Source organism: Euwallacea fornicatus, chromosome 12 (assembly GCF_040115645.1).
Source record: "Euwallacea fornicatus isolate EFF26 chromosome 12, ASM4011564v1, whole genome shotgun sequence".
Lineage (NCBI taxonomy): Eukaryota > Metazoa > Arthropoda > Insecta > Coleoptera > Curculionidae > Euwallacea > Euwallacea fornicatus.
Genome location: NC_089552.1, coordinates 3,783,802 through 3,806,960, shown reverse-complemented (window position 1 = coordinate 3,806,960; position 23,159 = coordinate 3,783,802).

The window sequence follows — 23,159 nt, the reverse complement described above, 5'->3', positions numbered from 1 at the left end:
TAGGAAAAGTACTTTAACGCATCCAATGCACAAAAGTCCTGATCTTGTAGATGTACTTTCTGTGAATGTTTTTCCCTGTGAATGTACTCCTACACCCAAATTAGTACGGTAATATGCACTTTTTCGCACGCGAGTGGGAACTAGCTATTTGCCTAACAAGCATTAAAGCCACTTCACCGCACGCTCGCAGGAAAAGAAATTTGGAGTGGTAAAATGGGAGTCGACCCCAAACAAATATCATCCTCCAGCTGTTTTTTCCAGTTGGAAAAAATTATATTAAAAACTGAAAGCGACAGAATCTTAATCTTAAGAAAATTAATTTGAAATTTTCAGCTTCGGTTGGAAAAGGTGTTTGCGACACCATGGCTAAATCAATAATTACCATATTTTTACTTAAGGAATCTGGACGTGATAGCCTATGGTTCCCGGACGCCTGGTAGATTGGGACCACAGGAATACGGAAAATGCAGATGGATAGTTAGATTTTAAATATCGGAGGATTTAGTTGAAGGTGGGCCCGTGTCGGAAATTGCAAACAGTGGCACAATTAAAGAATTCTGAAAAATACCTTTGATAAAATCAACTTCCATGCTAAAAGACCTGTAAGTATAAGTCACGACTTGGAGAGGTCAAAATCATAATTTATAAAAACTAAAGCGAGAGACAACAGACAAACTGCAGTTAGTGGCTTCGCGGGTAAACACTAATGAAGAAAGCATTGGCGGGGATCGAGGAGTGGTGAGGAGCATTAAGACAAGTTGTGATATGTCAGAAAAACTCTATTATGAACCAAAAAGTTTACTGAGAAAGGTTCTGCAATATTAAAATATTAAAAAATTAAAGTTTGCCAATTTAACAGGTATACGAATTTTTAAACTAGCAAATCTAAATGCAAATCTCTAAAACTTAAACTGGAAACTTCATTATCTGGCAACTTCAGGGGTAAAAATTAAAATCTAGAACTCCCCAAAAATGACTCAGGTCGAAATTATTGAAGTTAAGGCAGCTTTAACAAGAGCGCTATTTCCATGGAAACGAGACAGCAAACCAATGGCAGGCCTGTATTTGTCAGTTAACAAGAACTTTGTGTCCTCGATAAGTTCGCCGGAACGTCGACGATTTGAACCTTACCAGCATATTATTATCACGCCGGCCTGGAAGGTTGATGAACAATGATAATTGTTTACCTTTACTAAATACGGACGGCACTGTATCACTTACCGGAGCCCCGGGCCCCACCTGGGGCATTAGTTAATGGAAGGAGCGGCCGCGGAAGCTATGGGAGCGCCACTGGGTGCGGCCTCAGGATGTTGGGGTGACAAGGGGGTGCGGCTGCAGGACACGCGATGGACGCGAGCTGGAAATTAATGGAGAATGGGCACATTTGTTAAGAAAACAATAAAAGTGGGCTTCCGCCACGGTTGGTACCCAACCCTGAAAGATTCCCAATTTTCTCGAGCAAGACAAGCCGCTTCATTACAGCACGAATATTTATGATCGGTGGCGCTAATTAAATTTAATTGGTGCTATTGGCGTGTCATATTTTTCCCGTTATGAGGCCATCTAAAAGCGATTGGTTCCAATTAATATACAGCGTCTTAATTCAATTATGATAGAACAAGCTGGGTTGTGGCTGTGGGTGTGACGACGATGATCTGTTCTTGTGCTTTACGAGGATAGTCCCAGAAGTACTCCACCCGATATATAGATGGCGATTTTTTTTGCTAAAAACTTGCCAACATTACAAAAACCGAACCTTAAAAAGCTTATGTCTAATATTGATTTATGTTCTGCAGACATGTCCAGTGAGCGCTTTTAAAAATTTTGTGAAGATGCAAAAAATTGATCATCGATGCGTTGTTCAATACTTCCATTTGAGAGATCTTTGTCTGTCCAACATCAAAGCGGAGTTGGACTCTACTCTCGAAGAATTTTGTTTGTTGATAATAACTGTAAAATATCCCGGTTGTACCAGCTACCAAGACGAATTACCAGTGATCGGCCCGAAGATACTCCAGATTTGACCACTCCAGATATTGTGGTGAAAATCCACAAAAGAGTGCTGGAAGACCATCGGCTAAAATTGTGGGAGTTAACAGCCATGATGGACGTTTAAAAAAGTACTGGACATCGCATTTTGACTGAAAAATTGGATATAAGAAAGATGTGCGCAATATGGGTGTCGCGATTACTCACAGCTGAACAAAAATAGCGCCGTGAGGATGTTTCACGGGAGTGTTTGGCGAAATCTCGAAGCAATGAAGCTGAGTTTTTGTGTGGATTCAAGCAGTTGTGGGTATAAGTATGGAATATTTTAATTCCATAATGGTTTTACATATATCGAAATAATCGATTATTAATAAACAAACATATTATACAAAAACCCAAGTATATATTTAATAATATTACAAATAAAAACAGATAAGTTCATTCCTACAAATGTAAAAACAATAAAAACAACAAATTAAGTTCGACAAAAGAACGGAATATTTCGTAAAATCCATTATAATCAATACAAAATTTTAAATAAACCAATATTTTGTTGCATATCCTTTATAGTCGATAACAGCCTGACATCGACGGTGCATGGAATCGATTAGATTTTCACAAATGGAAATAAGGATCTTCATCCATTCTTCCTACAGGATTTTCCACAACTCATACCGATTGGATACATTCCTGTCTTGAATTTTTCCTTTTAAGTGGTCCCACAGATGCTCAATCGGATTGAGATCCGGCGACTGAGATGGCCACTTTAACACGGGGATGTTATTATCATTCAGCCAATTTTTACTAAACGGGATGACTGTTTAGGGTCGTTATCCTGCTGGAAACGCTAAAGCGAAGGCATATCTTCATCAAGAACTGGAAAAATATGGTGCTCAGGAACGGGCTTCTATTGTAACCGATCTATAATTCCCTTAATTTTGACCAATGGTCCAACGCCGGATCGAGAAAAACATCATCCCCCCTCCTGCTGCCACCACAATGTTTCACTGTTGGTTTTTGATAGTTGGGATCAATCCTAATCCCCGCAGGTCGCCGAACATAACTTTTCCCATCAAAATTAAACACATTAATTTTAGTTTCATCCCTGAAGAGAACTGCACTCCACTGTGAAGGTGACCAAGACAAACGTTCCTGAGCAAATTTAGTTCTGACTCTTCTGTTATTAGAAATTAAGGGCTTCTTCCATGCAATGCTTTCTACTAATCCCATTTCGCACAACTGACGACGTACAATGTGATCGCTTATATTAATGTCACTATTGTTAGTGCTTTCTTGCTTTAGAATCCTAGAGGACTTGTCAGGATCTAAAGATGGTTTTTTTAAATCCGTCTATTGGTAGTGGCATTCGTTTTTCTTGGACGTCCAGGTTTTAAACCATCATTTACCTTTTCATTAGTGGAAAATTTTGGAGACGGTCCCTTGGCTGATTTTTAACGTCTTTGCAATATCTTTCTGGTTGTAGCTATCACGTGACATTTGGACTATCGAAATTCGAAAATGCTCTGAAAAATACTTTTTCTTTGGCTTACTTGGTATAAAACGCACCACATAATCGGTTTGAATAACTGATAATGCCCTCGTAGACAACAACACTACAGAGTATTCTATACTTTTGTTCAACAAAAAATTGTTTTTAACAACAACTTTTTGAAAAACAATATTCCTAAGGCAAATATGGTAGAGTGAATGCAGGAACATACCATTATCTTATCAACAAGCTTTGAAACCGAAAACAGCAATAATCACCAACAATATGTTATTTCAAAAAATATTCCATTCTTTTGTCCACAATTGTATAAATGGAGGAATCGTAGGACCATCATTTCACACCTGCGATGAAAGAGTTGCCAAAACAGTGGATTCAAAGGGGAGAATCGGGGTAAAGAAAGTGAAAAAAAAAATCTTGTTTCATCAAGAGAACGCACCAGTCCACAATTCTTTCGTGGCGAAGGCCAAAATTGGTCAACTTCGTTTCGAACGTTCTCCTGAGTCACCCTATTCGCCAGATTTGGCCCCTTCAGATTATATTCTATTTTCAATCTTAAAGAAACGGGCGAGGTTCTAGGTTGATGTCTGTTTTGAAACATTCGAAGCTTCTTACTATAAACAGGGTATAGAACATCGCTGGAAAAAGTGTGTCAATCTCTAAAGAGGTTAAAGATAATGTAACATTTTTCTTTTTTTTTTCGTGAAGTGTTAGCTCGGGTATTTCTGAGACTAATCTCATATTAGCAACATCGAGATTGGCTAATTCGGTAGAATTCCAATAAACCGTCCGCGGGCTGGATCGTCAAAATGTCAAAATACCGAAATAGGGTGATGTACGTGATTTTAAAATTCCTGCTGTTGTGTGCGCTTTCCAAAGCGTAAATTTCACTGAAGTGGACAAATGCCGGCTGTTGAGCCACATTATGAAATTGGACGAAATTGTGCCTATTTTAAAAGGACCATCAATATTGTGCAATGTGGGCCTGTTTCACGTTGTCCCATTGCAAAGCTGATGCGGGTTATAAACGTGGCCGCTGTTATATCTCAAAAATACGAAGAGCTGCTCGTGCATCCAATTTGTTAGCTGTAACTGGCCACGCTGAGGACTTATCGAAAATCACGCGATTTGCTCACTCGCCTACGGTAAGAAAAGTCTTTTCCTAATTCGGCATTTAAAAACTTTAAAATAAATTGACAAGAGTAATGGCGTACGGAAGCGGGGCCCATAATTTCCAGGAATTTATGGCCTTGTTAAATGGATTAAAAGATTCCGTTGTGCTGATATAAGCTACGGCACACTCGCGCTATATACGAAAACTTGGTATGACGATTCACCTTAAAGGCCGTAATAATTTTACGGAAATGCTAAAGAATGAGATATGTGGGAAGCTATTACTGAGGCTAATAATTTTGTGATATTGAAATACCTCAAGAGCTGCCTACCGACTCGCTAGATGGATTACACGACATTTATCAGATAATCTGGAATTTTAACAGGTCGTAACTAGCTGTATCTAGCAAACCGTTGGTGAAAATAATCAAAATGGTTTCAATGGAACTGCATACGTAAAGTTGATAATGGGTAATTTAATTCAAATAGCTCTCAGCCTGCCAGAAATCGGCCCACTCAATGGACACAAAAAAGACATTGTTCATTGATTTTATCAAGGCCTGTACGCGGCTCTAAATTCCAGGTGGTAGGTTTCCAAAAATGCAACAGGACAAGCGAGTTGTCCAGAAATGGTCGGTCGATGCGGCCGATTACTACCGGACTTAAGGGGGGAAATACATATTGAACGCTTTTTATAAGAATTGTTTGCTCAGAAATCACTGCGTCATCTGATTTGCAATTGTATTTATTTATCGTCGGCTGTGACAACTGAAAAGCACTTTTTTTTTATATTTAATAATCGCGAACCAGTAACGGCTTAAAATATATACAGTATCGGACAAAATTAGAGCAACTTTAGAAATTTAATTTTAAATTGACATTGTTTCTTTAAAAATAACATTTGTTATTATCAGTAATATGTTTACAGCCTATTATAATTTACAGCTGAGATTCAATGTTTAAAAAGCACATTTTAGAGGAGAAGGAAAAAGATAACCTTTTACTACCACAATTGGAATGACAAAATTAAAGCAACTTAAAAATTATTTGAATGAATATTATATTTAGAACAATTTTTTGTGTATTACCATTAATATTTAGTCAAATACCCCTTGTTTTGAAGAACTAGCTCACACCTTTTTGGCATTGAAGAAATTAAATTTGAAATGATGTCAGGATCAATAGACTTCCAAGCGTTCTCTATTTCTTCAAATAAATTATCCTGATTGGTAATATTTTTTCCTCGGATTTTGTTATCTGTGATCTACCAAAGGTTCTCAATGGGATTTAAGTCCGGAGATTGGGCTGGCCATTTCATTGCCTCGACTTTCTTCTCCACGAATCAAGCTTTTACTATTTTCGCAGTATGCTTAGGATCGTTGTCGTGCTGGTAGGCAAACTTAAGGGGCATTTCCCATTCGGCATATGGAGACATAATATTCTCTAGTATATAATGATGCTTAAATCTATCCATTCTGTCTTTAATCCTATAAAGTGGACCAGTTCCGTAAGCAGAGAAACAACCCCAAACTATAATATTTCCTTCTCTGTGTTTAATGATAGTTTTTACGTACTTTGGATTAAGTCTTTGGCCATTTGGGCGACGTACCCATTGAACTCCATCACTTCCATAAATGCAAAACTTGGATTCATCGGAAAATAATACTTTCTTCCACTGTTCAAGAGTCCAATCTCGGTGGTAGATGGCGAACAACATCCTGGCCTCTCTATTTTTTAGTGAAAGATGTGGTTTTTTGGCAGGTTTCCTTCCTTTTAAACCACGTTCTGTCAATCGACGTTGAACTGTTCTGGAAAAAACACTAACTTCTCCTGCTTGTGCAATAATCTGGTGAGCCGACATTTCAGGATTTTTTTTTACTTAGCCTTATAAGACGCCTGTCTAACTTCTCTGTCGTTTTTCCTTTCCGACCACCTCGTTTTAAATTCGTTACGTCACCACGGTCAGTGAATCTCCTGATAGTTTTTGATACAACATCACTTTTTATGCCAAAAACTTCCGATATAAGTTTTTGCGATTTCGCACTCTTATATGCACTAAGAATTTTTTGTTTTAGGTCAACTGAATAGTGAACACCACGAGGTATAATCGTAGATATTATTTGTTTAAAAGACCACAGGAACGTCAGAAATACAAAATATTGAAACATTGGTTGCTCTTATTTTGTCGCAAAAAATTTTAGATCAAAACAATTTGTTTATTTTTTTATTCCCAATAACAATTTCAACTATTTATAGCAAATGTATTTTACACTAACTACTTTAAGCTGAATATTTATGATAAAATATTTCATGATTTTTTAGAGAACTTAAATTTAGAAGAATATTTCAAAAGTTGCTCTAATTTTGTTCGATACTGTACACTCACCCACAAAAGTCATGGTACAGCAGTTTACTGCATTAAAAGTCCAAGTATTTTCCATATGTGAAATCAAAACTTCAATTTATTTACATAGAAGTAATGTGTAATGTGTCTGTACCAATAGCAATATTATAAATATTTACAAAAACTCAAACTTATTCTGATAAAAATCAAATGTCATTTTCTAGCAATAAATGGATTCCACAAAAGTCTTGGTACAGGTAAAATATTTGAATTTTTATAAAAAAAAATAAGAATGCATTTGTTTATTTCTTTGCAGAAATACGACAAATAGTCGGTATCATTTATGTTATAGTCGTTAAAAGTTAAAAATATGGGTAGACCCGAGCTCAGTCAGGGTGAAAGAGAAATCGTTATTCGTTTAAATAAAGAAGGAAAATCTTACAGTGAAATTTCAAAAATTGTAAAAAAAGTCGTTCTACTATTCAAAAAATAGTGAATCGTTTCAAATATCACAATAGAATTAATAACAAGATACATTCTTAATGAAATCAAGAAGGACCCGAAGAAAAGCACGTCGATGTTGGCTTCTGAACTAAGGGAACATTTTGGAACTATTGTTCATGAAGAAACAGTTCGCCGAACGCTTCATAAAAGAGGCTATAGAGGTTGTAGTGCGCGAAAAAGACCTTATGTAAGTGCCGTAAATAGAAAGAAACGCGTTGAATTTGCCGAAAAATACAGAGCGATCGAAAGCGAATTTTGGAAAAAAGTTATTTGGTCGGACGAGAGTAAATTTAATCTTTTCGGACCAGACGGACGAAGAAAAGTGTGGATAAAACCAGGGGAAGGTTTTAATCCAAAAAATACAATTCTAACCGTAAAGCATGGAGGAGGTGGACTAATGGTCTGGGATTGTATGTCATCTTTTGATGTGGGCAATTTAGTAATAATTGATGAGATCATGAACCAACAAGTATACCTGAACATATTAAAGGCAAATTTGAAACAAAGTGCGGAAAAATTGCGGTTGGCAGAAAATGTTTACTTCGAGCAAGATAACGACCCTAAACATAAGTCTTATACGGTACGCCAGTGGTTGATATACAATACTCCGCATCTGCTAGAAACACCTCCACAAAGTCTCGACATTAACCCAATTGAACATTTATGGGACCATTTGGAAAAACAAATTAGAAAACATATAATTCATAATAAAGAAGATTTAAAAAGGGTTATCTTGGAAGAATGGTCGCAAATATCCAATGAGGTTACGGGAAAGTTGATTCGATCAATGCCGAATCGTTTGGTGGAAGTCCTTAAACAAAAAGGGTACTCCACTCGGTATTAATTTTTTTCTTTTTTTACGAATAATAGCGAGTGTTTTACCTGTACCAAGACTTTTGTGGAATCTATTTATTATTAGAAAATTACATTTGATTTTTATCAGAATAAGTTTGAGTTTTTGTAAATATTTATAATATTGCTATTGGTATAGACACATTACACATTACTTCTATGTAAATAAATTGAAGTTTCGATTTCGCATATGGAAAATATTAGGAATTTTTGATGCAGTAACGTGCTGTACCATGACTTTTGCGGGTGAGTGTACGTCAGAAATCTGCGGTACACTGTGGGAGTCTGCAACATCATCTGTAACAGAAGTAGCAAAAAAGTTTCGTTAATTTATTAATTCAAGCATTGTATGAGCGTTAAAGGTTGCGACCATTCCGAAAATTCCAAAAATGGCAACTGTTCTGAAAAATGGTCATGTTTTCTTTAAAAATCATCTGTTTCCGATACAGTATCATTTAGATCTTCAATTCTTGTGATTTTTTTATGCCAAAATCGACGCTTAGAAAAAAATGCCTGTCCAAGGCTCTGTGACTTCAACTGAGGTATTCACGGTCAACAGAGAACGCAGACGACTCCGTAAGATCGACGAGCAGCACATCGAAATTGTTGATAATTTTTTTTATAGCGTTAAATGAGAAATGTTCGAGAGGTTCATGCAAAGGCCAACGAGTGCAGGAACATTCCCTCAAAATTTGAGCAAAATTTGTCGAGTAGTTTTCGAGTAAAGGCGCGTTTACACGGGTAGTGAACGACGATCGTGAATAACGCTTTCGTAGGGTGCGCTTCGTGTAAATGGTACATTCGTGAAAGAAGAATCGAAATGAAAGACTCCACAATCGTGAATTCGAGTATTAAACGAGTTAGATACCTTTTGCCTGACTCAGTCGTGGTAATTTGATACTTTCGTACCCCACGAAGGCGTGGTTCACGATCGTGGTTTACTACCCGTGTAAACGCACCTTTTTGGTATACCGCGTGCGAAATTTCAGATTTCGAGAAAAAACGCGTTTAAAGTTTTAGAAGGGGAAACGCCTAATGTACGCATTCAAACTTTCAGTCGTGTTATTTTTCAATGATCAACTAAACAGTTTTCAAGCAGATCCTCCCTTGACAAGTCCTCATACATCGGCAATATGTTAATTTGCACATCTTGGTGCAAGAGGAAGTCTCCACTTCTCTGACGCTCCGGCCGGCCTTGCGTCATCGCACTTCTACCTAGAAATAATATAGATGAAAACCCGAAATCAGTTTCACGGTTTCCTTAGAATATTCTAGAAATGTTTTCCTATCATTTTAAATGAGAGAAAATGCTCAAAATTTTTTTTTCTATATGTATTTTCCGCTTTAAGAGAAATATCGAGCGATCTTTACTAAACGGTTCGTCGAGTTGCCTGTTTCCGATTTTAAGCGGAAAATATTCGACAAGTGTGTACTAGCCTGGGATACATCGGTTTTATTTTATGGAATTTTGCTTAGATTAGGTTGTAGTTCAGTGAGTTTTCCCAGAATCGTATGACACGAAATACGAAAATACGGGACAATCACCAGCAGAAATAACAATTTTAGATACCATTTTTTTATTACAAAATATTTTCCGATGTGTACGGGATACATCCATATTTTAAATCGACCTACTATAATCGGCCGGTTATTTGCGGGAGAAGATACAATCGGCCAACAATGTTTCCACCGACCGTATTCCAGGTCTATACGAGGCTTTAGATCCGTATATCTTAGCTTTAGGCTCGTTTATATTTTAGCATTTTCGAATCCCTATTACATGGAATCCTATGCGCATTTCGCGTAACATGTCCATTTTAAGTAAACTATTTCCGAGATATTTGCGCTTTGATTTAGAGAATTATTTTCCAAAGTACCTGCTTCACATATCGCTTAATCGGAACGGACTTGTCTTGTAACGGTAGAGAATCCAAACTTTAGAAATTCGAACTTGAATTGCACCTCACTCCATCTTTTTCTGTTGTTATAAAACAAAATTTGCTTCACAATACGAAAAAGTAGTAAGTTTAAACGACCGCAGCAATATTCACAGCAGAGTGGAAGGCGAGACTATGAGGTAAGATAAGGCGGGAAATTTGCGTTTTCACCGAGTAAAACACATTACTTTTTCTCCGATTGGAAGTGCGAGTTTCATTGAATCGTTTTCTTCCGATAGACAAAAAACGTGATTTAGTGAAAAGCCGGAAAATATGGTGTAAAGCGGCTCTTGGGATGCATAACAGTTTGAAACGAATGTTGCAGTTACGAAAAGTCGCCACGTTCTGGGTTTCATAGGTAATAGATGTTTTTCAAAAATCTGCTTTTTGAAGCCCAACCTGTATATACAGACGTAAAAAAAGCGATTCCAGAATTCACCTTCAAAAATTCAAAATCGTAACTGACAGTGATGATGATGGATAGAGGAAAACGACACGTGGGCTTTTAAATTTGGTAATTCGGTCGGCTAGGTTGAATGGGTTCATGGGTAGTTAAAACTGGCATTTTGGTCTTATTGTTAAAAGAAAAATTAATATTTATTAAAGCATGAATTATTCTGACGTATCACTAAAAAAATAAAGAGCGCAGATAAAAATATGTTTTCAAAATTTTTCGAATATCTTTTTTCAGAATAAAAAATTCTATAATTTTAAAACAGTATTTTACTAGAGTTTTAACAGCCACCCTTTCGTCCTATTTAAAGAATTTGGCACTATTTCCAAAGCTGTCCCACGTGTGCTAACAATATTTTTTTATTGCACCATAGCGTCACATTTATCATACCTCAAAGTATAATAGATTGCGATAAATGGTTTTCAACGGACTCCGGCTGTTAAGAATTTGAAATGAAAGCCGCTAAGCACTACTTATTTTTTATTACTGTACAGGGTTTCCCAGTTGTAAAGGTAGTAAATTCAACCACGTATTCTACATTGAAAAATAAGTGTAGTTTGTTATATGAATTATATATCAAAAATGCTTCGTTACGAAAGTACAGGGTGTTAAAGTTTTATTAAAAAATCACAAATTCTTGAATATGTTCGAAACCGTTTGAGATATTTTAATGAAATTTTGTAAAGTTTGACAGTTAATATCAACGCGTATTTTTTAATAAAAATATTGTTTTAGTCCCACCAGCGGCGTGCGTACAGGCAAGTCGCTTGATATTTTTAAAGAAAACAAATGGTATTCGACTGGCTTTTCTTAAGTTTTAAATTATTTTTGAATTTCTTGTTCAATAAAGAAAGAAAAAAGTTCTCTTGACTTTTCTTTGTACGACGTTTTCAAAACAAGAAAATAAAAGTAATTTCAATGTTTCTTTTTTTACTGCTGCCTGCGTTTTACCATTTCAATGTTTTAAGTAGAGGATAAGGGACATTCTTACAAAAGTTGTTTAAAGTGGCCACCATTGTGTTCAATACACAATTGGGTTCTTTGAATAATCGACCGCCTTACGTTTGTACTTTCGTAACGAAGCATTTTTGGAATATAATTTATATAACAAACTACACTTATTTTTCAATATAAAATACGTGGTTGAATTTACTACCTTTACAACTGGAACACCCTGTATACACGACAGTTGATTCTACGTTGTCCCCGCTAGCATTTCCTCTACTACTTTCAAATTCTCCCTTTTATTAAGCGAACTTCCTACTGTCACTTGATGATTTCATTTTCACCGGGATACTTTGCATAGTTTTATTCATATATCTGCATCCATCCATCACTTGAAAGAATGTTCCTTCGTCCATTATCAACCCTAGTTTCCCGCATTCTGATGAAATTGAGTTCTGTTGTACTTTGCCCCATGTTGTTAAGTCATAAAGAAGTACGCAATCTTTTGACTTGCCCCTTCTGAATGTGAATTATCATACGATGATCATGAACTTGATTTAATTTTCCTCGTTGAAAGAGCATTTCGCTTGCACATACGCTTGTACCAAAGCAATAAAGGGATTGATATATTGCTTTTTAGGTGTCCCAGATTTTCTTGACTAGCAATTATTGCAAAATCTCGTACAGACAGTGGAACAACTATATGGAGGTGCCGAGTGAAAATGTCACCGAGTTCAGCATGCAAAAGAGACGAATGAAGACATTGTTATTCTCTTACTTTAAAGAAATATTTTTCAGAATTAAGATCATGACTTCTTATGCATATAGGGAATTTTGATGCATGCTTACATTCTTAATTTAATCTTATACATAGAGGACCGAAAGGTCCCCATAAATTCGTTAAAAATTGAAGGAAATATTTTTCATGAAAATGCTGGAACACGTCGAATATAGTTTTTAGTTGCGCATATTTCGATGTAACAGAAATGTATATAGGGATACCCATGTAGTAAATAAATGTGCATTTTAATTTTTTTTTCTTATGGAAACCGATGTATAATGACGTTTTTGGGTTTTTTGAGAAGTTCAGTTCGAAAGTTTTTGAAAAAAAAACGATATAACTATTAATACTCAAGAAATAACAATATAAACTACTATAATCTAACGTATTTAATGTTCGAACGGTGTTCATTTGACCTCCTGACGGTGGACAAGCCGCAAATAAAATTCCTCAAGAACCTGTCTTATCATTTGAGGGGGTATTTGTTAAGTTTCTTGGATAATTTTATTTTTTAACTCTTCTATATTGTTGGTTTTATTCAAATACGCCCTACGTTTCAGATAACCCCATAAAAAAAAAGTCCATAAGGGTGAGGCGATCTAGCCGGTCACTCTAATTGCCATATTGCGTAAATGTTTCTGTAAGTGTTGAATTTACGCGTGGGTATGTTATATGAAATATGTTCAGAGTTTCTCAAGGAACTCAAAAACGTCATAATATATATGGGGTTCCTTAAGAAAAAAAATTAAAAGTCACATTTACTTACTACATAGGTAATATTCTGTTGCACCAAAAAAAAAAAAAAATACCCAACTAAAAACAATACTTGACGTGATCCAGCACTTTCACGAAAAATGTCTTCTTCAAGTTTTAACGAATTTGAGCGGGACTTTTGGTCCTCTATGTATATTTCTCTCTTGCTACTGGAAACTTTACCTCGACAGTCAGCTACTAACTTCTGGTCTTGTTTAAAATTCAACTTCCAACTATTATAACTTTAAGGATGTTGCAGCAACAGTTTGCATTGCCGCAACTAGCTATTCCGCTTAAAGATGGGGTGCATTTCGACGTTCTAAGCCCTCTATAAAAATAAATTAAGCAGCTTAATTTAAATGTAGGTTTACCTAGGACCCGCGTCGTAAACCAAATTAGTTTCATCTCAGCTGTATTCTCGTAATCGTTCCATAATGGCATTTCCTGGTTTGTTGGACCCCGTGAGTCTCATGATGCAATTTGGGACCAGTTATTTTATTGACTTTTTCCAAATACATATGAAATACGTTTAATTATTCGTTGGTGTCATAGTAACGAAATTTAACCACTTTATGCTTTGTTTGCTTCATCGAGATTACGTTCTGATAACTTCAAACTGCTCCGATTAAGTACTTTTTAAATCAAAGGATACAGCTGATTGGCGATGGGTAACATACTTAAAAAGCAGTCGCGGGGGCCGGAAACACGAACAGCTGAGCCATGGGGCAGATGTGCACCAGGGCCAAGAAAAAGGGGCACCTGCCACGACCGCCGCGGCCCGTGCCGTTGATCAGGCTTAACGACGACTCTTCGGGGATTTTGTGGGCTTATTCTCGGATTCATACAAAGATCCTTTTAAAAAGAAATTTATTTATTCTTATGGTTCCACAAACGGAGAGAAATAGTATATATCCCTTTTGTAATCGCAAGAATCGTCAATTTATTTTCAAACTCGCCCTGATCTATGCAGTTCTCACGAGAAACTGGTTTAAGGTCCCAAATAGATTAATATAATTTTAAATAATAATAAATTGGAATTAATCGATCCACTATCACGTCATGGACAGCATCCTAATCAATAACGTTATCGGATTCGAAAATCGCTTTGAATTTGTTGAAAAATAACGAACGGCTTTTCTAATTAAAGACTTCTTTGTCATACGACCCCAACATCTCAGTATTATCATTTTTAAATTTTTCCTAGAGACAGCAGTTCTGTGGCTCAGCTCACCGATGAACGGCCTTCCCCTTCAATCATATCTAGAGGACAAAAACAGCTATTTTTTGTAATTTTACGCCTCAAGTTGCACGAGTAAAATGGCACTTTTACGTCCTATGGCGTAAAAATCAGCCTGAAGCACGCTATATATATATATATATATATATATATATATATATACATGTATGTATTGTATACCCAGGTAGAAAGTGTTTTATTAATGTCAAGATATTTGAGAGTTTTGGGGCAGCAGCAAGGTGAACTATAATCTCCAAACAATCAGAGAACTTTCCCCCGTAGTTTCTAAGCAATTTTTTAATACCCATGGCCCATAATCTACCATTATAACACGTTCCAGTGTGAATAAAATGGCTTTTAACGATGCATGAATAGTTATTATGGAAACGATATTAGAAATATAAATTCCGGCATGCTAAACACTTTAGCGAATCGGTGGCAAAAAAGTGGAAATATTGATGCACTTGTTATAAAAAATGTTGTGTGATACTCGTATAAAAAAATCTTTGAAGCCCTTGTGCTTTATTTAATATCGGCGAAACGGTCATGGATTTGTCGACCCCATATCGGATTTGTAGATACTGGCTGTATTAAAAAGAATCTGCAGTTTAATACACCCTATGTATTTCATTTATTCAAGAGGAGAGTGTTTGCCAGAGAAACCAATGGAGCACTTTTTGTGCACAATATGCCTTAGCCGCAATAAATTAAAATTATTTACTTTTGTATATAGGACGTCCTATATATTATATGGTATTTTCAAATCGTCTCCTCGATAGCTTTCAATGAAACGGGAAAAAAATGTATGCAAAAAAATCTCTTTATCGAAGCCATTGGTTACACGCTTAAAATTATCTTAATTAAATAAGGAGTGTCCCACGCAAAAAATCACAATTATTGCAATTTGCGGCTAAAGCACACAGGGCAAAAAAAATGTGCGCTATTGAATTCTCAATCACTAACTCTATGAAACGCAGAGTTTTTTTTTATAAAACACCCTGAATCTACGAAACCAAAATGGCGAGAACTTTTTTATTACTGTGAAATTTTATCGATATTGTAGGTGAAGCTCTAATGAAGCAACCATTCCTCATCCAAAAAAAAAAAAAATCCGAACTAACCTCTGGTCGATTACGATGTTGCATTGATTGATTGGCTCATTAGAATTCGCGACTGATCTTCAGTGACAGCACAATTCCATAAAATTTTATTCGCTTCCTCGGCACAAATTCGCTGCTTTCAACTCCTTTTTTTCCGATTACTTAATCTGCGCTTTACAAAATCCGCACTCAATAACGGATTGAATGCAATTGAATATATATTAGCGACAAAATTGTGGAATGAATTTGATATAAAATTAATTAAGTAATAATTTTTTGAAAAAATCACCAAGATTAGTATTATTTTCGATTTTGCATGTTTTGGAAGTTTCCAAAATTTTGTAGGTTATGATTTGATTTTTTCATCTCAGCGTTCCATTTTTGTATGTATTTAGGAGAATGTCTTTTAACCGGACATCTAGAAACGCAGTCAGAGGCGTGAAATTCGGGTGCACTTTCGCGAACTTAAAAAAAAAAGACTTCGAGTTTTTTTACACCATTTTCATGAAGGTAACTTGTTTGTTTAAATTCAAGTCAAAATTTGACTCAGGACTTTGACCCACTAGTTGCATATGCAGTGATATGGAAAACTTAAACAGCGAAATATATACGGGGCGGCCCGCTTAAATTTCTTCTAATTTTCCTATAATTTTCGGTTTGACCGGAATTATTACAAAACCGAGAAGTCTATGCGCAACTTTTCTGTCGTCAAATCTGCATCTATTACTGTTTAGGAAATCTCCATTCATTCTAATATTAGATCTACTGTATACCTTTTGTCAATATGTGTCCGCTCTCGGTATTCCCATTGGTTTTGAAACGGAATTAAAATCCACCGTATCAATTCTTTTTCCATTTGGATCATTAAAGATGCGATATTAAAATTACCTTCCTAGAACTGCACGTTCGTTAAATAATGAGCAGACAGATTCGCTCCCCAATAAATTTACTTTTATATTATGCTAATGTATCAACAAAAACTCTTTTTCGTTTATAATATTCTGCTAAATATTATTACATAGCCAAAGCATCGCCTAATCGGCTATTGTGGAGGTGGTTTGCAATGCAGATTGGCGCCATTCAAATAGAGTCGGTCCTCAAATTCGGGATTGAATCTCGGTTTGGTACCCTCAGCAAGTTCAGTAATTTTTACTCTAAATGTATGGAAGGAAGCCGGTCTGAACATGTATTCTGGAATAATACGTGTACAAAACATAGCAGAAATGGCTTTCTCTTCGTGCACATTTTACCTATTTTCGACCTAATATGGGAGTGCAAGGAATAATTAACGAGACACCAAAATCCCTGCTCGGCTTAATAAATCCCTGGAGATTGTTTTTTAGGTCGTGAGGAAGTTTGCAACTTTTAATATGGCAATTTAATACGGTATTCTAATAGAAAATTGAATTTCACTGCGGCGGAAGCACCATACTCTTCTCGGCTAGCAGAGCAAACAGTGTTTTTTCACGTTTAGCCAAAAAAGATGCATTGTCTATTCAATTTTTTTTTACCTTTTTCCTTCTAACTTTTTGTCGGCAAATGCCGAAAAGGTGACCTAAGGGATCAGCAAAACCATTTCCCGATCCCTACTATTTTATTTTTTTCAATACCTTTGTCTGTGAAATAATAATGTGAAGCTTAGAAAAATGTCAGTGTCTTTGGAAATATGTTTTTGCTATTGCTTTTGTAAAATCATTCATGGACTATAAGAAACGGAGAATGTGTTGGCTAAAGTCAACCGAAAAATAAAATTCAGCGCGACCGAAAGAATGAGCAACGCGGCTCTTCAAGGCTCAAGCCCTCGCCTAGGGCTTGTCCTGCAAAACACCACTTTCCGTCCTTGTATCATAAATAACCGTCTCTAATTTTGACAAAAAACGGTGACCATTTAGAAAACCCTTTGGTATTGCGAAAAACTTTTCATCTCCTGACCGTCCGGAAATATCGCTCATCTACTAACACCGTTGGAAAATTGAACGTCATTTCCTAATGCCTAAAAATGATTTACCTCGGTGTCAATACAACGTAAATAACTATCCTTTCCAGAATCTTTTCTATTTCAAAAAGTTATCGAAATTGTAAAAAGTCTTGTACACAACAAGTCAAGAAAGACGATTTTGTTTAACGTTTCCCGTGTGGGAATTCGTTTCGCTCGTTCCGCAGCAATCCACTAAACATTTTATGGCTTTGCAGTGAAAGAATTTTCACTAATCTCAATAATTATCATGGGAGATGCTACTTCCATGCTGAGAAACCTTCCACTTTGCACATTTAAAACGACACAAAATCCTATTCCAAGGCATTACATTTTTGATGCAATTTGGCACCTATCATATGGCTGTAGGTAAATACCCTCGTATAATTCGTCGATGGGAAGGTAAACAGACACAGAAATAACTGGGTAAACGAGAAATTATCGAGCAAAACAGGGTTGTTAAATGCTGATAACGACAGTTACCTCTGTTTATCGCTTTCTCAACGACGCCATGCGCGAGGCTATTCGCCTATGACCGTCTGATGAGTGCCACGTGGCACGAAACTGTGCTAGTCATTAAGGTTAGCGGAAATTTTTTTATTTCGTTTTTTAATCATTTTTGAACAGTGACCTACACCAAACGATTCAAATCACTAGGACATTCTTCGAAACCTTTATTTTTCGTTCTTTGATTGTGATATATTCTTCATTTTATTTACATTTTTACTCGTCCCAACCATACAAATTTGCCCTTTTCAACATTTTCGCAGGTTATTATTGAATCTGCGCCTTATATGGTCCGCTCTCAATGACAACTTGAATGCAATTAAATGTACATTAGCCGCTTAATTATGGACTAAATTCGACAACTTGTACTGTCTAATCTTTTTGTCTGCGTGCAGGTGAATGCATTCCAACTTGCCGTCTAAAGACATAGTTAGGGGCTTGAAATGAGGGAAAAGCACCTATTAAAAAACAAAAAAACGGAATTTAGTGTTCCACTTTTTTCAACCATTTTAGGTTGAAGAACTTTTACGAGGATAGTCCCAGAAGTACCCAACCTGACATATAAATGGTGACTTTTTTTAATTAAAAACTTGCCGACATTATAAAAACCAAATCTTAAAAAACTTATGTCTAAAATTGATTTGTGTTTGCTCTAGAACCACGTTTAGCGAACGTTTTTAGAGATTTTGTTAACATGAAAAAAATTGTACTTTATCGATACGTGATTCAATACTTCGATTTGAAAGGTCTTAGTCCATCCAACATCAAAGCGGAGTTAGATTCTATTTTGACGGAATCTAGCTTCGCAACTTCGGTAACAACTATTGGATGGCAGAATCTAATTACGGTCGTACGAGCTGCCAAGACGAATTCCACAGTGGTCGACCCAATGACCCTCCAGATCTGACCATTCCAGAAATTGTGGGGAAAATCCACAAAATTGTACCGAAAGGCCGTCAGCTAAAATTGCACGAGTTAGTAGACATTATGGGCCCTTAAAAAGTACTGGACATCACATTTTGACTGAAAATTGGATATGAGAAAGCTGTGCGCAAGATGGGTGCCGCGATTACTCATAATTGAGCAAAAAAGCGGCATGACGATGATTCGAGGGAGCGTTTGGCCAAGTTTCACAGCAATAAAGCCGAGTTTTCGCGTCGATTCATAACCATGGATGAGACGTGGGTCCATCATTTCACACCTGAAATGAAAGAACAGTTAAAACAATGGACTCAACGAGGAAAATTGTTTCCAAAGTAGGCGAAAACCGTTTCACTTGCAGAAAAAGTGATGGCGTCGGTTTTTTGCCATGCACGTGAGATAACTTTTCCCTTCTGAAAGAAAAAAAAAACGATAAACGGATAATATTGCACAAATTTATTGTTTTTTTGAAGAAATTAGGCAAAAGCGACTTCATTTCGCGAGAAAGAAAGTCATTTTTGACCAAGACAACTCTTCAGATCAAGGTTTCCTGGTCGCAACGGCCAAAACTAATTAACTTGGTTCCGAATATCTTCCTCACCAACCCTATTCGCCAGATTTAGCCCCCTCAGATTATTTTCTATTTCAAAACTTGAAGGAATGGGTCGATAGAAACAGATTTGCTGATAGAGAAGAGGTGGAGTCCGAGGTTGAAACATTCGAGGCTTCTTGCTATAAACAGGGTGGAGGTGACAGAACGTCGTGGAAAAAGCGTGTCAACTTCAAAGAAGATTATGCCGAGAAATAACATTGTATGCAAAAAATATTTTCTTTGTATGTTAGGTGCTACTGGAAGTATCCTCGTACATTCAATGAATGGGAGGAACCTGTTCCAAATTTCCAGTCTGGAATCCTCCACGCGAAAAACAATATAGAATTATTTTCTTATCTATGATTCAATAGCTTTCTATTCATGCAAATTTTACCGATTTACGACTTAATATAGGAGTGTAAGGAGTAATTAACGAGCCACCAAAATCCTGGTTCGGATTAATAAATCCCTGGAGAGTGTTTGTCAGGTCGGGGGCAAGTTTGCAACTTTTAATATGGCAAGCGGCATCCTAATAGAAAATTTAATATCACTGCGGCGGAAGCACGATACTCTGCAATTGTTTTGGGAATAAGCTCACGAGATAATTTCGGCGGCTAGTTAAAGCGATTATTGTACGAAATTTCCCCGGATCCAATTCCCAAATGAATGAGAATTGCTATATTTTGGAAAAATACGACCGCACTCCTGCATGATAATACCTATTTTTGTCCTGCTTATGGATATTAGGAGGTAATTGCGAATTTTCCTTCTATTATCTCTGCGCAACTTTCACGTGTTCTATTTTTCTTTTTCGTATCTCGCAAGGAGCTACCTAAAGCAATTATTGCCGGATCGATCATAAAATAACACAAAACGAAAATAGGAACCAGGAAATAGTGTTAAGTGAATGCGTCACAAGAAGCTGGTCAACTTCCAGGAAGCTCACCTACAAACCTTTTGAGGTTCTGGAGAAGTTGCGACATGTGTAAGAGATAGAAACCGTTGAGGCTCTACCGTAGGGCAGATATATAAAGACTTTAAGGGAAATGTAACACGTCACTAATCACTGGCACCATTTATTGGCTAAGTATGTCCAATACTTGCCGGAGTACACTCGATTCCAAGAAATCAAAATCAGTCGATTTCTCATTATCAGTTATTTCCAGATCATTCTCATTTGATTTAGACACCAAACACATTTCAGACACTAAATATTAATAGTAATTATCTGAAATTTAGTACTGCTTCTGAAAGCAAACAGGGGTAAACTAGACGCAATAATATAGGGACAAAACGATGTAAAAGCAGTCCGTCCTGCACCTGCAATTTCTCAGATACCTGATACTCGTAGTTGTTAAAGCCACCCTACACTCATGAGTTATACTCATTTTGTTGTCTAACTACATACGTGTGGTTATTCTCAGAATATGCAGTTTAGGGAATAAATTGGTAAATAGATTGAGACATTGAAGGGGAAAATTTAAGGAAAAACAGTGCAAAGTCAAATTTCAAATTGTTTCCATGGACACCCTAAATTCACGAATTAGACACGAATAGAATGCCCTGCATGCTCAGTTTGGAAATAACTTACTTCTTGCACTATACCCGTTTTACTCTAAATATTATATATTAATAGCGAGCAATAATTTACGAGTAGAGCTGAAGCGAACGCTAATCCCTCTGTTTTGTAGTCTCAATTTCGTAATAACGCTGCTTAAATGTATACTCCTGTCTTTTTTCTACGATCTTCAGACAAAATATGACTTTCCTCCCTAAGTATCATAAATACATAACGATGGTTGTGTGGAAATATGAGGAACGAAAGGGATTGTGTTAGACAATCGAAGCGAAGTTCCGAGAAATGACCTCAGTTATACAAAATAGTATTCTCTAATGAGTTTCATGCATTATTTTTAATTCTGCTGTACGATGAAAGAATCTGAAGAAATTAAGTAAAAAGCAGAACATTGGTCATAGAAAAAAATAGATGTGCACACTGGAGGATGGTGTCTTTCAATTATTCCCGAGAGTGAAGGCATCATTTTCCTTCCCTGATGCTGAAAAACACGTACCAATACACTTGTTCACCGAAAATAAACTCTGTCGAATCGACGCTCTGGAAATTGGCAGTGATTCGGCGATACCAATGGTGATTGCCAAAAAATTACGACAAATCATCAAATCTAACGAGAATCTAAAATCCCGATATCCTACTTAACTGCGACTCCAATCATCAATACAGGACTGACGTGCCTTAAGTATAAAATGTAATAAGTAATTTTTGTTAAGTGAGGACTGCTAATAGTTCTCCCCGCAGGCACGCCATTGGACGGAAGCAAATCGTCGAAATAATTATCTTAGAGACTGTTAAACCTCCAAAAGGAATGCAAATTCCAAGTCTCCGGTGCTTACAAATCTTCCCCGTCCTGTTGCTTCCCAATTTGGTTGTTCATTGCCCGGAGCTAATCTATCACGTCTTTTGATTTCTCCATTAATGGAAACCGACTCCATCCCGAATGTCCGCCACTTCGCCCCAATTCTAATGATTTAGGACTGGTCGCCTCTGGGAACCGAATCAGTGACGGAGATCTTGGATCCAGGATTTATTTTCCAGATGAATTTTCGAGCTTTTCGGGCATTTAAAGGTATTGTTTACTTGAGGGAAGTCGCGTAAACAACACGTTGCTATCGTATTTCCGCAATGTTTATTGTAACAACTGCTTTCAGCTTGCGTATTTGTTTCCATTTGAAAGCCCGGCTTAAACTCCAAGGAGTTATTGCTGTTGCAGGGCCAAACTGTGTTGTGGCAATGCAGGTAAGCCCATAAAGTTCAGCAGATGCCGCAATTGTAAGCAAATGATGTTGGAAAGAAGCATCAGGCCTTGAAGTTGTAGCGAAGTCCTGCTCGTCTGCGTCAGCTTCCACAAGATCCGAGAAGGATTAACTACGCTGGAAATTTAGGTGCAAAACAATAAATTCGCATAAATTGTTAGTTTTAATGCTAATATATTGCCTATGTTACTGCATTTATTGCGACTATTAGAACAATCGGTTTAATCTCCAAGACGCTTTTAGCCAAATTAAATAGGAAGGCCAATTAAATTAGCTTGATTGAGTTTGGCAGGAAGGGGGTGTGCTTTAGTCAGATTTGCAGGCGATTTCGTATGCTTCAAAAATAGTGGAGCGCTAATAATTTAAGAGTAAAATACTTGTCATGAAAGCTACGCTTCCCAAGTGATCGTTAGCCAAAAATAAATACCTACCAACTGAAGCGAATAGCTTCGCATGGAAGATTATCCCCTTTGATTAAAGCTTTCTCATTATACTTTGTAATAAAAGGTATTTATTGGGAAGGGAATTTAATACTCTTTTTGAAACTGATTATCTCGTTTTCTGTGGTTGTGTAGATTAGCGATACGACAAGGATTTTGGAGATATAAAGGTTTTTAAAATGCATTTAAATTTTATTTCATGTATCGTTTCTGTTATTTAACGGCTATAACTATTTTAATTCCAAATTAAATAACTTCTTATATCGTAATATCGAACTTCGAGAAACTAAAATCATTTTATTATCATGCAGATCTTGACGTGGTATAAAATTCCATGTAAAGCTGCAATTTCCCTCGTCAGCTTATAGTGTAATGA